Here is a 14,956-nt window from a genome sequence, read left to right as displayed (position 1 = left end):
GTTTTTTCCCCTGTTTTCTCTTTTCCAATTCATTTGACAGCATTTCAAAACAGAACAATACGAAATTATGCAGAAATATGACAATTCATCATCTAAACATACTCAAGTTCATCTAAACATACTCAAGTTCACCATCATCATCTAAACATACTCAAGTTCATCACATCATCTAAAGATCATCACCGACGGAAGTTCATGAACAAAAAAGTAGTGCAAGACATGAAACATCGTAAAAGCAGGAATATGAAAGGCATGGCACGATGGCCACATGCACGGAATCATCAAGCAAGACCACCTCCGCCAAAACCACCACCTCCGCCAAAAGCACCACCTCCGCCAAAACCACCACCACCTCCGCCAAAACCGCCATCGCGACCACCACCGCTCTGCCAGATCGGAGTGACTGGGGTCGACGGAGCAGGAGTCGAGCCACCGGTCCCCTACATGTTTCAGAAAAGATTCTAACGGTAAATATGATATGATAGTGTTGAATGAACGAGAACTAGTTTGCCAGTAGTTAGGCAAATGTACTAACCGGACCATCACTGCCTAGTGCCACCCATTCATCGAACGTGGGCACGTGTGGGGGTTCTCCCGCAGGTGGTGGTGGGGGTCCCATTTGTGGTGGATCCGTGCGGTTACTCCAAGACGCCAACATAGCCTGAATGTTAGTTAAACAAGCAAACTAGAAGATCAGAAGGAATGAAAGTGCAAAAATTTAGCTTGGTTTTAAGAGGGCAAAACTAACCGTCATCATCTGACGGTTGTAATCATCGTTTGCCTTCACTCGTTTCAAGTACTCCCGCACCTCGAGATTCCTATGCTCGACAAACTCCTTATATGCCTACATAATTTAGGTTGTTTCTAAGTGAGCAATGCTGAAAATAAACTTAGAATGCTAGATAGAAAAAGATAAAGAGGAAGTACTTACAACATGCTGGTGGGCTAAGGGAGTGTGTGAACGCCCCGTACTCTCTAACTGGCTCGGGTTGGTAGCCCGAAGCTGTGTGTACGAGATCGAAGGAGTGATCAAGCCGTCGAAACACGGATACCGGCCATTCTTCTTCCCCTGGATGGCCACCACCGCTGTGTCGTTGATCTGAGACTGGGCGACCTCAGCAACAGGAACATCCGGATGCAACTCCTGATAGTGATGAATGTAAGACCCCAGGTGCTCCTCGGTCTTGCCGTAGTACTGGCTCTCGCCCTCCTTGCGATGACTCCGCTCGCGGGCTAGCTTCCACGACTCCATGTCTGAGAGCGGCCTCTTCAACTTGTCCTCCTACAACGTCAAATAGAAGTTAGCCATACATAAGAACATGACGGTAAAGAAGAACAAAAATGCATCATGCACATAGATATACCTTCATGGCCTTGAAGCCCCAGTGGTTCCTGTTTCCTTGGCCGTGTGTCCCGTCGGCTCCACGGTTAGCCCGGGCCTTGATGCTCTTGGCAGCAAACTCTGCATCGGCGCCGAGCCACCTATCCACCAAACTCGCCCATCCGTCATGCCTTCCATAGCACCAACGAGGAACAACCTATGCAAATTTTGGAAGCATGACATGTGAGCACGAAACATATAGTTGACTGCTTGAAACAATGAAAAGTTAGTAATAGTTACCATCATGAACTGCTCCCTGCTCAAGGTAAGTCGTAGCTTCTGCGCTTGAGTTTTGGTCATCTTTTGGTGCAGGTAGTAGTGGTAGTACTGCGAGACGGCAACCCAGCGCACCTCGTACTGCAACTGACGAGCTTTCTTCTTCGCAGCCGCAAGCAAGACCACGTCGGCTCTGGCCTTGTGCTCGTCAAGAACTCTATAGAGTTGCTGCAATCATGCATAAACCAGAAGCAAACAAGGCATGAGTTGAGTGATTCAATGATAAACTATGAACGAAACTGAAGACAAGTGATTCAGAAGAGAACTTACCCAAAATTTGGTGATCACGGCCTTAGCGGCCGTCCGGTACTCCGCGTTGCTGTAAGCCTCGTAGTGGGCCCAGCTCGTGGCCAAAACCCGCAGCTGCGGGTCCCTGTCTGGCCACGGGCAGAATAGGCCAGGCCAAAACTCCTTCCACAGGACAGTGATAAGGCCGTTCGGTTTACGACCCTTTCCGCGAAGGATCCAGTTTCTGCAAAAGAATCAAATGATTGCCATGTGTACAATAAGAAAATGTTGTCATGTGTCGAAAATATGATTGAGAGGCACTTACTCTGTCCCCATAGGTTCAATGAGCCACTTGTGCTCCTCGATAGAAGGTGGTGTAGGTAGTCCGGCATTACCACGCAGCCACCCCTGCGGAGCACCCGGTGGCAAGTCACCCCACAACTCTGAAGGAAATATGCCCTAGAGGCAATAATAAAGTTATTATTTGTTTCCTTATTTCATCATAAATGTTTATTATTCATGCTAGAATTGTATTAACCGGAAACATAATACATGTGTGAATACATAGACAAACAGAGTGTCACTAGTATGCCTCTACTTCACTAGCTCGTTAATCAAAGATGGTTATGTTTCCTAACCATAGACAAAGAGTTGTTATTTGATTAACGAGGTCACATCATTAGTTGAATGATCTGATTGACATGACCCATTCCATTAGCTTAGCACCCGATCGTTTAGTATGTTGCTATTGCTTCCTTCATGACTTATACATGTTCCTATGACTATGAGATTATGCAACTCCCGTTTGCCGGAGGAACACTTTGGGTGCTACCAAACGTCACAACGTAACTGGGTGATTATAAAGGAGCATTACAGGTGTCTCCAAAGGTAGATGTTGGGTTGGCGTATTTCGAGATTAGGATTTGTCACTCCGATTGTCGGAGAGGTATCTCTGGGCCCTCTCGGTAATACACATCACATAAGCCTTGCAAGCATTACAACTAATATGTTAGTTGTGAGATGATGTATTACGGAACGAGTAAAGAGACTTGCCGGTAACGAGATTGAACTAGGTATTGGATACCGACGATCGAATCTCGGGCAAGTAACATACCGATGACAAAGGGAACAACGTATGTTGTTATGCGGTCTGACCGATAAAGATCTTCGTAGAATATGTAGGAGCCAATATGGGCATCCAGGTCCCGCTATTGGTTATTGACCGGAGACGTGTCTCGGTCATGTCTACATTGTTCTCGAACCCGTAGGGTCCGCACGCTTAACGTTACGATGACAGTTAATTATGAGTTTATGCATTTTGATGTACCGAAGGTTAGTTCGGAGTCCCGGATGTGATCACGGACATGACGAGGAGTCTCGGAATGGTCGAGACATAAAGATTGATATATTGGAAGCCTATGTTTGGACATCGGAAGTGTTCCGGGTGAAATCGGGGATTTTACCGGATTACCGGGAGGTTACCGGAACCCCCCGGGAGCCATATGGGCCTACATGGGCCTTAGTGGAAAGGAGAAAGGGGCAGCCCAAGGGGGCTGCGCACCTCCCCCCTCCCCTAGTCCTATTAGGACTAGGAGAGGTGGCCGGCCTCCCTCTCCCTCTTTCCCCCTCGGGGAATCCTAGTTGGAATAGGATTGGGGGGAGTCCTACTCCCGGAAGGAGTAGGACTCCTCCTGCGCCCTCTCCCTTGGCCGGCGCCCCCCTCCCCCCTTGGCTCATTTATATACTGAGGTAGAGGCACCATAGAACACACAAGTTGATCCACGTGATCTATTCCTTAGCCGTGTGCGGTGCCCCCTGCCACCATATACCTCGATAATACTGTAGCGGAGTTTAGGCGAAGCCCTGCTGCTGTAGTTCATCAAGATCGTCACCACGCCGTCGTGCTGACGAAACTCTACCCCGACACTTTGCTGGATCGGAGTCCGGGGATCATCATCGAGCTGAACGTGTGCTCGAACTCGGAGGTGCCGTAGTTTCGGTGCTTGATCGGTTGGATCGTGAAGACGTACGACTACTTCCTCTACGTCGTGTCATTGCTTCCGCAGTCGGTCTGCGTTGGGTACGTAGACAACACTCTCCCCTTGTTGCTATGCATCACATGATCTTGCGTGTGCGTAGGAAATTTTTTGAAATTACTACGAAACCCAACAGTGGCATCCGAGCCTAGGTTATTTATGTTGATGTTATATGCACGATTAGAACACAAGTGAGTTGTGGACGATACAAGTCATACTGCCTACTAGCATGTCATACTTTGGTTCGGCGGTATTGTTGGACGAGACGACCCGGACCAACCTTACGCGTACGCTTACGCGAGACCGGTTCCCTCTACGTGCTTTGCACATAGATGGCTTGCGGGCGACTGTCTCTCCAACTTTAGTTGAACCAAGTATGGCTACGCCCGGTCCTTGCGAAGGTTAAAACGGAGTCTATTTGACAAACTATCGTTGTGGTTTTGATGAGTAGGTGAGATTGGTTCTTGCTTAAGCCCATAGCAGCCACGTAAAACTTGCAACAACAAAGTAGAGGACGTCTAACTTGTTTTTGCAGGGCATGTTGTGAGGTGATATGGTCAAGACGTGATGAGATATAAGTTGTTGTATGAGATGATCATGTTTTGTTGAAGTTATCGGCAACTGGCAAAAGCCTTATGGTTGTCTGTCTATTGCATAAGATGCAAGCGCCCAATAATTGCTTTACTTTATCGCTATGCGATAGCAATAGTTGCAAGAGCAATAGTTGGCGACACAACCATGTGACGACATAATGATATAGATCAAGATGATGGAGATCATGGTGTCATGCCGGTGACGATGGAAATCATGATGATGCTTTGGAGATGGAGATCAAAGGCACAAGATGATGATGGCCATATCATGTCACATATTTTGATTGCATGTGATGTTTATCTTTTATACATCTTATTTTGCTTAGTTTGACGGTAGCATTTTAAGATGATCTCTCACTAATTATCAAGAAGTGTTCTCCCTGAGTATGCACCGTTGCCAAAGTTCGTCGTGCCCAGACACCACGTGATGATCGGGTGTGATAAGCTCTACGTCCATCTACAACGGGTGCAAGCCAGTTTTGCACACGCGGAATACTCAGGTTAAACTTGACGAGCCTAGCATATGCAGATATGGCCTCGGAACACGGAGACCGAAAGGTCGAGCGTGAATCATATAGTAGATATGATCAACATAACGATGTTCACCATTGAAAACTACTCCATCTCACGTGATGATCGGTTATGGTTTAGTTGATTTGGATCACGTGATCACTTAGAGGATTAGAGGGATGTCTATCTAAGTGGGAGTTCTTAAATAATCTGATTAATTGAACTTAAATTTATCATGAACTTAGTCCTGGTAGTATTTTGCAATTATGTTGTAGACCAATAGCTTGCGTTGTTGCTTTCATATGTTTATTTTGATATGTTCCTAGAGAAAAATTGTGTTGAAAGATGTTAGTAGCAATGATGCGGATTGGATCCGTGATCTGAGGTTTATCCTCATTGCTGCACAGAAAAATTATGTCCTTGATGCACCGCTAGGTGACAGACCTATTGCAGGAGCAGATGCAGACGTTATGAACGTTTGGCTAGCTCAATATGATGACTACTTGATAGTTTAGTGCACCATGCTTAACGGCTTAGAATCGGGACTTCAAAGACGTTTTGAACGTCATGGACCATATGAGATGTTCCAGGAATTGAAGTTAATATTTCAAGCAAATACCCGAGTTGAGAGATATGAAGTCTCCAACAAGTTCTATAGCTAAAAGATGGAGGAGAATCGCTCAACTAGTGAGCATGTGCCCAGATTGTCTGAGTACTACAATCGCTTGAATCAAGTGGGAGTTAATCTTCCAGATAAGATAGTGATTGACAGAATTCTCTAGTCACCATCACCAAGTTAGTAGAACTTCGTGATGAACTATGATATGCAAGGGATAACGGAAACAATTCCCAAGCTCTTCGTAATGCGGAAATTGACGAAGGTAGAAATCGAGAAAAACATCAAGTGTTGATGGTAGACAAGACCACTAGTTTCAAGAAAAGGGCAGAGGGAAGAAGGGGAACTTCAAGAAGAACAGCAAGCAAGTTGCTGCTCAAGTGAAGAAGCCCAAGTCTGGTCCTAAGCCTGAGACTAAGTGTTTCTACTGCAAAGGGACTGGTCACTGGAAGCGGAACTACCCCAAGTGATTGGCAGATAAGAAGGATGGCAAAGTGAACATAAGTATATTTGATATACATGTTATTGATGTGTACTTTACTAGTGTTTATAGCAACCCCTCAGTATTTGATACTAGTTCAGTTGCTAAGATTAGTAACTCGAAATGGGAATTGCAGAATAAACAGAGACTAGTTAAGGGTGTAGTGACGATGTGTGTTGGAAGTGGTTCCAAGATTGATATGATCATCATCGCACACTCCCTATACTTTCGGGATTAGTGTTGAACCTGAATAAGTGTTATTTGGTGTTTGCGTTGAGCATGAATATGATTTGATCATGTTTATTGTAATACGGTTATTCATTTAAGTAAGAGAATAAATTGTTGTTCTGTTTACATGAATAAAACCTTGTATGGTTACACACCCAATGAAAATAGTTCGTTGGATCTCGATCGTAGTGATACACATAATCATAATATTGAAACCAAAAGATGCAAAGTTAATAATGATAGTGCAACTTATTTGTAGCACTGCCGTTTAGGTCATATTGGTGTAAAGCGCATGAAGAAACTCCATGCTGATGGGATTTTGGAATCACTTGATTATGAATCACTTGATGCTTGCGAACCATGCCTTTTGGGCAATATGACTAAAACGCTGTTCTCCGGAACAATGAAGCAAGCAACAGATTTGTTGGAGATCATACATACTGATGTATGTGGTCCGGTGAATATTAAGGCTTGCAGGAGGTATCATTATTTTCTGACCTTCACAGATGATTTGAGCAGATATGGGGATATCTACTTGATGAAACATAAGTCTGAAACATTTGAACAGTTCAAAGAATTTCAGAGTGAAGTGGAAAATCATCGTGACAAGAAAATAAAAGTTTCTACGATATGATCGCAGAGGTAAAATATTTGAGTTACGAGTTTGGTCTTCAATTAAAACAATGTGGAATAGTTTCACAAACTCATGCCACATGGAACACCACAGCATAATGGTGTGTCCGAACGTCATAATCGTACTTTATTGGATATAGTGCAATCTATGATGTCTCTTACCGATCTACCACTATCGTTTTGGGGTTATGCATTAGAGACAGCTGCATTCACGTTAAATAGGGCACCATCTAAATCCATTGAGATGACACCGTGTGAACTACGGTTTGGCAAGAAACCTAAGCTGTCATTTCTTAAAGTTTGGGGTTGCGATGCTTATATGAAAAAGTTTCATCCTGATAAGCTCAAACTCAAATCGGAGAAGTGCGTCTTCATAGGATATCCAAAGGAAACTATTGGATACACCTTCTATCACAGATCCGAAGGCAAGACTTTTGTTGCTAAATTCGGAAACTTTCTGGAGAAGGAGTTTCTCTCGAAAGAAGTGAGTGGGAGGAAAGTAGAACTTGACGAGGTAACTGTACCTGCTCCCTTATTGGAAAGTAGTACATCACAGAAAACTGTTTCTGTGACACCTACACCAGTTAGTGAGGAAGCTAATGATGATGATCATGAAACTTCAGAACAAGATACTACTGAACCTCGTAGATCAACCAGAGTAAGATCCGCGCCAGAGTGGTACGGTAATCCTTTTCTGGAAGTCATGCTACTAGATCATGATGAACCTACGGACTATGAGGAAGCGATGATGAGCCCAGATTCCGCAAAGTGGCTTGAAGCCATGAAATCTGAGATGGGATCCATGTATGAGAACAAAGTATGGACTTTGATGGATTTGCCCGATGATCGGCAAGCCATAGAAAATAAATGGATCTTCAAGAGGAAGACGGACGCTGATAGTAGTGTTGCTATCTACAAAGCTATAATTGTCGCAAAAGGTTTTCGACAAGTTCAAAGTGTTGACTACGATGAGAGTTTCTCACTCGTATCTATGCTTAAGTCTGTCCGAATCATGTTAGCAATTGCCGCGTTTTATGAAATCTGGCAAATGGATAAACAAAACTGCATTCCTTAATGGATTTACTAAAGAAGAGTTGTATACGATGCAACTAGAAGGTTTTGTCGATCCTAAAGGTGTTAACTAAATATGCAAGCTCCAGCGATCCATCTATGGACTGGTGCAAGAATCTCGGAGTTGGAATATACACTTTGATAAGTTGATCAAAGCATATAGTTTTATACAGACTTGCGGTGAAGCCTGTATTTACAAGAAAGTGAGTGGGAGCACTACAACATTTCTGATAAGTATATGTGAATGACATATTGTTGATCGGAAGTAATGTAGAATTATTCTGTAAAGCATAAAAGAGTGTTTGAAAGGAGTTTCTCAAAGAAAGACTTCGGTGAAGCTGCTTATATATTGAGCTTCAAGATCTATAGAGATAGATCAAGACGCTTGATAAGTTTTTTCAATGAGTACATACCTTGACAAGATTTTGAAGTAGTTCAAAATGGAGCAGTCAAAGAAAGAGTTCTTGCCTGTATTACAAGGTGTGAAGTTGAGTAAGACTCAAAGCCCGACCACGGCAGAAGATAGAAAGAGAATGAAAGTCATTCCCTATGCCTCAGTCATAGGTTCTATAAAGTATGCCATGCTGTATGCCAGGTCTATTTATGCCCTACCACTGAGTTTGGCAAGGGAGTACGATAGTGATCTAGGAGTAGATCACTGGACAGCAGTCAAAATTATCCTTAGTGGAATAAGGATATGTTTCTCGATGATGGAAGTGAAAAAAAAGGGTTCGTCGTAAAGGGTTACGCCGATGCAAGTTTTGACACTAATCTAGATGACTCTAAGTCTCGGTCTAGATACATATTGAAAGTGGGAGCAATTAGCTAGAGTAGCTCCATGCAGAGCATTGTTGACATAGAAATTTGCAAAATACATGCGGATCTGAATGTAGCAGACCCGTTGACTAAGATTCTCTCACAAGCAAAACATGATCACACCTTAGTACTCCTTGGGTGTTAATCACATAGCGATGTGAACTAGATTACTGGATCTAGTAAACCCTTTGGGTGTTGGTCACATGGCGATGTGAACTATGGGTGTTAATCACATGATGATGTAAACTATCGATGTTAATCACATGGTGATGTGATCTAGATTATTGACTCTAGTGCAAGTGGGAGACTGAAGGAAATATGCCCTAGAGGCAATAATAAAGTTATTATTTATTTCCTTATTTCATGATAAATGTTTATTATTCATGCTAGAGTTGTATTAACCGGAAACATAATACATGTGTGAATACATAGCAAACAGAGTGTCACTAGTATGCCTCTACTTGACTAGCTCGTTAATCAAAGATGGTTATGTTTCCTAACCATAGACAAAGAGTTGTTATTTGATTAACGAGGTCACATCATTAGTTGAATGATCTGATTGACATGACCCATTCCATTAGCTTAGCACCCGATCGTTTAGTATGTTGCTATTGCTTCCTTCATGACTTATACATGTTCCTATGACTATGAGATTATGCAACTCCCGTTTGCCGGAGGAACACTTTGGGTGCTACCAAACGTCACAACGTAACTGGGTGATTATAAAGGAGCATTACAGGTGTCTCCAAAGGTAGATGTTGGGTTGGCGTATTTCGAGATTAGGATTTGTCACTCCGATTGTCGGAGAGGTATCTCTGGGCCCTCTCGGTAATACACATCACATAAGCCTTGCAAGCATTACAACTAATATGTTAGTTGTGAGATGATGTATTACGGAACGAGTAAAGAGACTTGCCGGTAACGAGATTGAACTAGGTATTGGATACCGACGATCGAATCTCGGGCAAGTAACATACCGATGACAAAGGGAACAACGTATGTTGTTATGCGGTCTGACCGATAAAGATCTTCGTAGAATATGTAGGAGCCAATATGGGCATCCAGGTCCCGCTATTGGTTATTGACCGAAGACGTGTCTCGGTCATGTCTACATTGTTCTCGAACCCGTAGGGTCTGCACGCTTAAGGTTACGATGACAGTTACATTATGAGTTTATGCATTTTGATGTACCGAAGGTTGTTCGGAGTCCCGGATGTGATCACGGACATGACGAGGAGTCTCGAAATGGTCGAGACGTAAAGATTGATATATTGGAAGGCTATGTTTGGACATCGGAAGTGTTCCGGGTGAAATCGAGATTTTACCGGATTACCGGGAGGTTACCGGAACCCCCCGGGAGCCATATGGGCCTACATGGGCCTTAGTGGAAAGGAGAAAGGGGCAGCCCAAGGGGGCTGCGCACCTCCCCCCTCCCCTAGTCCTATTAGGACTAGGAGAGGTGGCCGGCCTCCCTCTCCCTCTTTCCCCCTCGGGGAATCCTAGTTGGAATAGGATTGGGGGGGAGTCCTACTCCCGGAAGGAGTAGGACTCCTCCTGCGCCCTCTCCCTTGGCCGGCGCCCCCCTCCCCCCTTGGCTCCTTTATATACTGAGGTAGAGGCACCATAGAACACACAAGTTGATCCACGTGATCTATTCCTTAGCCGTGTGCGGTGCCCCCTGCCACCATATACCTCGATAATACTGTAGCGGAGTTTAGGCGAAGCCCTGCTGCTGTAGTTCATCAAGATCGTCACCACGACGTCGTGCTGACGAAACTCTACCCCGACACTTTGCTGGATCGGAGTCCGGGGATCGTCATCGAGCTGAACGTGTGCTCGAACTCGGAGGTGCCGTAGTTTCGGTGCTTGATCGGTTGGATCGTGAAGACGTATGACTACTTCCTCTACGTTGTGTCATTGCTTCCGCAGTCGGTCTGCGTTGGGTACGTAGACAACACTCTCCCCTCGTTGCTATGCATCACATGATCTTGCGTGTGCGTAGGAATTTTTTTGAAATTACTACGAAACCCAACAAACTCGGGATCGACCTCCCCTCCACCCTCCTCGGCCTCCTCCTCACCCTCCTCCTCGGCCTCCTCCTCCTCACCCTCCTCCTCGCCATCAGGAACATACTCCTCCTCCTCAGACTCAGAAGGTGCCTGTGTATAGGAGGGCATCGAAGAAGACCCTCCTATTTCGGACACGGCCCGGAGTTTTTTGCCCTGGTTGCCTCTCCCCCCACCTCCTCCTCCTCTAGGGGCTCTCCCCCCACCGCCTCCTCCTCTAGGGTCTCCTCTCCCGACCCCTCCACCTTCCTGTGAGGTGTCATCCTCGCGTAGTCGGGAGGGAACCTTGTGGGCTCGTCCACTCCGAGTAAGTCCTTTAAATTTACTAAGGAAACTGGCGCCACTGGACTTGCCCATGATTAGCAAACCTGCATTGAGAAGAGAATAAACAATTAGTAAGGATATCAATTAAACAAGCATACAGGAAAAACATTAATACCAGAAGAGCACATTAAGAATACTATTGTAATGATCATTAAAAGAACTTACATTTTCTAGAACCCATATGAATCATCACTATTGTAATCTATTTGTGGACCGGTCTCATCATCACTATCACACATATCTTCTTCGTTGTCTGACGGAGGTGGAGGCTCTTCCTCATCGTCGGCATCTTCATTTAACTTTTCAAGCATAATTATGTCTCTTTGATTCACAACTGCCTCACCATCAATCTGTGCGTCGTCGTCGTTTGGGTCCAGGTCAACATAACCCAAGTCATCATCCTCGTTGTTTCGGACCACGTCATCATGTTCCTCTTGATATAACACTCCCTCGTATGTCATGGGGTTTATGTTGTAGTAATCATCATCGTTCGAGTCCGGTAGCTTACCATGCGACGACACCTTGAACACAACTTCCCAACCCTTTAGGTACTCTTTCTGGCATGGGTAAGGCAGATAATATACTTGTGTGGCCTGGGTAGCGGCGATAAAGAGATCAGCTCCGGCATAGACGGTTGATGGTTTAACTTCAACTAAACCAACAGAAGGCGTATGTCTCAGACCCTTTTTGGGGTCGAACCATCGGCATTTGAACACAGTGAGACTTAGGTGTTCGCGGCCACGTTTGAATGTAAGCTCGTATATTTTTCCTACCCTTCCGTAGTAATCTACTTTATTATCTCCTTCAGTGAAGACTCCGGTATTTATGGTTTTGGGATCAGGCCGACTGTTCTGGTGCTCCTCTGTATGGAAGCGATACCCATTCACATCATACTTTTCGCATGTCATGACGACAGGATCAAAACCCATAGAAACCCATCTCAATTCTTCATCCATTGATTCGGTCGGATCATTTCCCTACAAGTTTAATTGAAATTATAGGGTGCATGAGTTTAATTGAAAGTGTGAAAAATTACTTTCTCCATGAACCACGCAACAAAATTTTTCCTTCCATCAGCACCCTTTTGGAGAAGAGCAAGTGCCTCCGCTTCAGTAGGAGGCAGCATTCCCGTCCATTCTTCTTCAACGAATCAACTACAATAAGAAAAGCAGTATAAGAACTAGGCAAAGTGAACATAACGAATTGACTCAAAGAATGGTGCTAAGGTATTACCTCATCCACTCATCCTCAACTTCCTTGATGTTGTGCAAGATATAGAACATGACATCCTCCCACTCATCTCGTGGCATGAGATAAGGTTTCGAGCATCCAGCCCTACCACCTTGCCCGATGAATAGAGGCAACTTGGGTTTATACTTGGGTTCTTCTGTATTGTATCGAGACACCTTATTGTGCAACGTGGGAACATGGTCCAGATAGTAGGCTGTCCTGAGGTCTGCCACCTCCTCTAGGATAACTGCCTCAGCTATGGAAGCTTCAATCTTAGCTTTGTTTCCACATTTCTGTCTCAGATGCTTGTTCTGTCTCTCAGGGCCGTACTGCCAACGATTCTGCATAGGGCCCCCCAACAATACCTCGTTCGGGAGGTGCAAAATGAGATGTGTCATCGGAGTAAAGAAGCCTGGCGGGAAGATCTTCTCTAGCTTGCATATCAACTCCGGCGCCTTCTTATGCATTTCTTTTATCTTCCCAGGACATACTTCTTTAGCACAAAGCGTGCGGAAGAAATGGCTTAACTCCGCAAGCACACGCCAGACACGCTCGGGAACATAGCCCCGAACCATCACCGGCATAATCCGCTCAATCCATACATGATAGTCATGACTCTTGAGCCCGGTCACTCTGCCCATTGAAAGATTGACCCCCTTACTTATATTCGACGCATAACCATCAATGAACTTCACGACGTGTTTCAGCCACTTGAATGCCTCCATCTTATGATCCTTTTTAAGTACGAAGTCAGCATCTGGCTTGAACCAAGATTTTCGACTGCCTGTGGGAGGCTGCATGTGTAGACGTGGTCTATCACAAATATTCTGTTGATCAACTCTAGCATTAACATTATCCTTTGTCTTATCAGGAATGTTGAGGATCGTGCGAAAAAGGGACTCTGCGACATTCTTTTCGGTGTGCATCACGTCTATGTTGTATGGAAGTTTGAGGTCCTTAAAATAGGGAAGCTGCGCGAAGGGGGTAATGTGAGTCCAGTTGTGCGTCTCACCATATCCTTCAAAAAATTTCCCTTTACCTTTTCCTTTGCCCTCGCCCTCGTATTCGCCTGTGGCTTTGCCTTTGCCTTTGCCTTTGCCTTTGCCTTTGCCTTTCCCTTCACCGGCAGGCTTAAGAGCTTTCAGCTGAGCAAGCACATCCGCACCAGAAAACGTAGGAATCTCGTTTACTTCATGGACAACTTTGCCTTTTGTGAAGTTCTTCTTGTCTTCCCTATCAGGATGGTCTGGAGGGAGGAACTGTCGATGCAGGTCAAATGCAACATACTTGCCACCCTTCTTCAGCCAAATGAAAATCAAGGCCTGCATGCACACTGGGCAAGGCATCTTTCCACTTGTACACCATCCGCAGAACAAGGCATAACCGGGAAAGTCATGCATGCAATATTGTAGCCAAACTTTCATCAAGAAATTTTTCTGCAGATGCCGGTCGTATGTCAACCTCGGGAAGTACCAAGAATGGTGCAAATCATCCACCAACGGCTGCATAAACACACTCAAATTCTTCCCCGGATATTCAGGCCCCGGAATTATAAGCGACAGGAACATGGTCTTGCGTTGCATTATGGCGCCGGGAGGGAGATTGAGCGGAATAACAAATACGGGCCAACAACTCTATGGATTAGACGACATACCATATGGATTGAACCCATCACCTGTTATAGCAATTCTGACATTCCCAGCCTCGGCTGCTTCCTCCGGGTACTCTATATCGAATGACTTCCATGCTTCACCTCCTGATGGATGTACAATTTTTTTTTGGATTGTACCTTTTCCCTTCCTTGTGCCACTTCATCATTTTGGCAGACTCCTCGGTGATGAAAAGGCGCTGCAGTCTTTTTATAAAATCACAGCAAGATCCCCTCCGTGTAGACCCGACGCGTCCGTTTCCCCCCTCCAGGTGCCGGCGGCGGCACCGTCCGTGAGGCGTGAGGGGGGGCACACCCCGGAGACGCGTGCCGCCTCTTCGGATATGCCAGCACACCACCCCGCATGTATGAGGGCCCGGTGCGACGCTCCGGTGGCATTGCTACTCCCAGGGCCCCCATCCCGCCTAGCCCTGTAGCGTTTGACCACGGGATCTAGCCCTTTGACTTTGCACGGACGGGCTTTGACCAGTGGACCTCCCCACCGGTTGTGTTAGGTCAGCCCATAGGAACACTTTGGAGCAACATCCGGGCCAGACCCACAACAAGATCCCCTCCGTGTAGACCCGACGCGTCCGTTTCCCCCCTCCAGGTGCCGGCGGCGGCGCCGTCCGTGAGGGGGGGCACACCCCGGACACGCGTGCCGGGCGTTTGCAACCACCACAACACTTCCAAACTTGTGAGAGGCCGCCTACGCAAGATTTGGCGGCATGCTAGCCCCCGGAGGCCGCCGGCCACAGCCGTAGACGCGGAAGGGCAATCCGCGTAGAGGAAATTTTTCGGATACTTCTCCATCACCAA

The 14,956-nt window shown here is 45.7% G+C and overlaps 1 long non-coding RNA gene across 1 annotated transcript; it reads right to left on the bottom strand.

Annotated features, from left to right (window-relative positions):
- Nucleotides 1–313: 313 nt before the first annotated feature.
- LOC125550167 lies at nucleotides 314–866 on the bottom strand. Its single transcript, XR_007301543.1, has 3 exons — nucleotides 749–866; nucleotides 536–661; nucleotides 314–440 (listed from the first exon to the last, which is right to left on the bottom strand). It is a non-coding gene; the product is annotated as an uncharacterized LOC125550167 (long non-coding RNA).
- Nucleotides 867–14,956: the final 14,090 nt, after the last annotated feature.

This window comes from Triticum urartu, chromosome 4 (assembly GCF_003073215.2).
Source record: "Triticum urartu cultivar G1812 chromosome 4, Tu2.1, whole genome shotgun sequence".
NCBI lineage: Eukaryota > Viridiplantae > Streptophyta > Magnoliopsida > Poales > Poaceae > Triticum > Triticum urartu.
The sequence above is the reverse complement of the archived record's forward strand: the minus strand, read 5'-3'. Positions and strand labels throughout refer to the sequence as shown.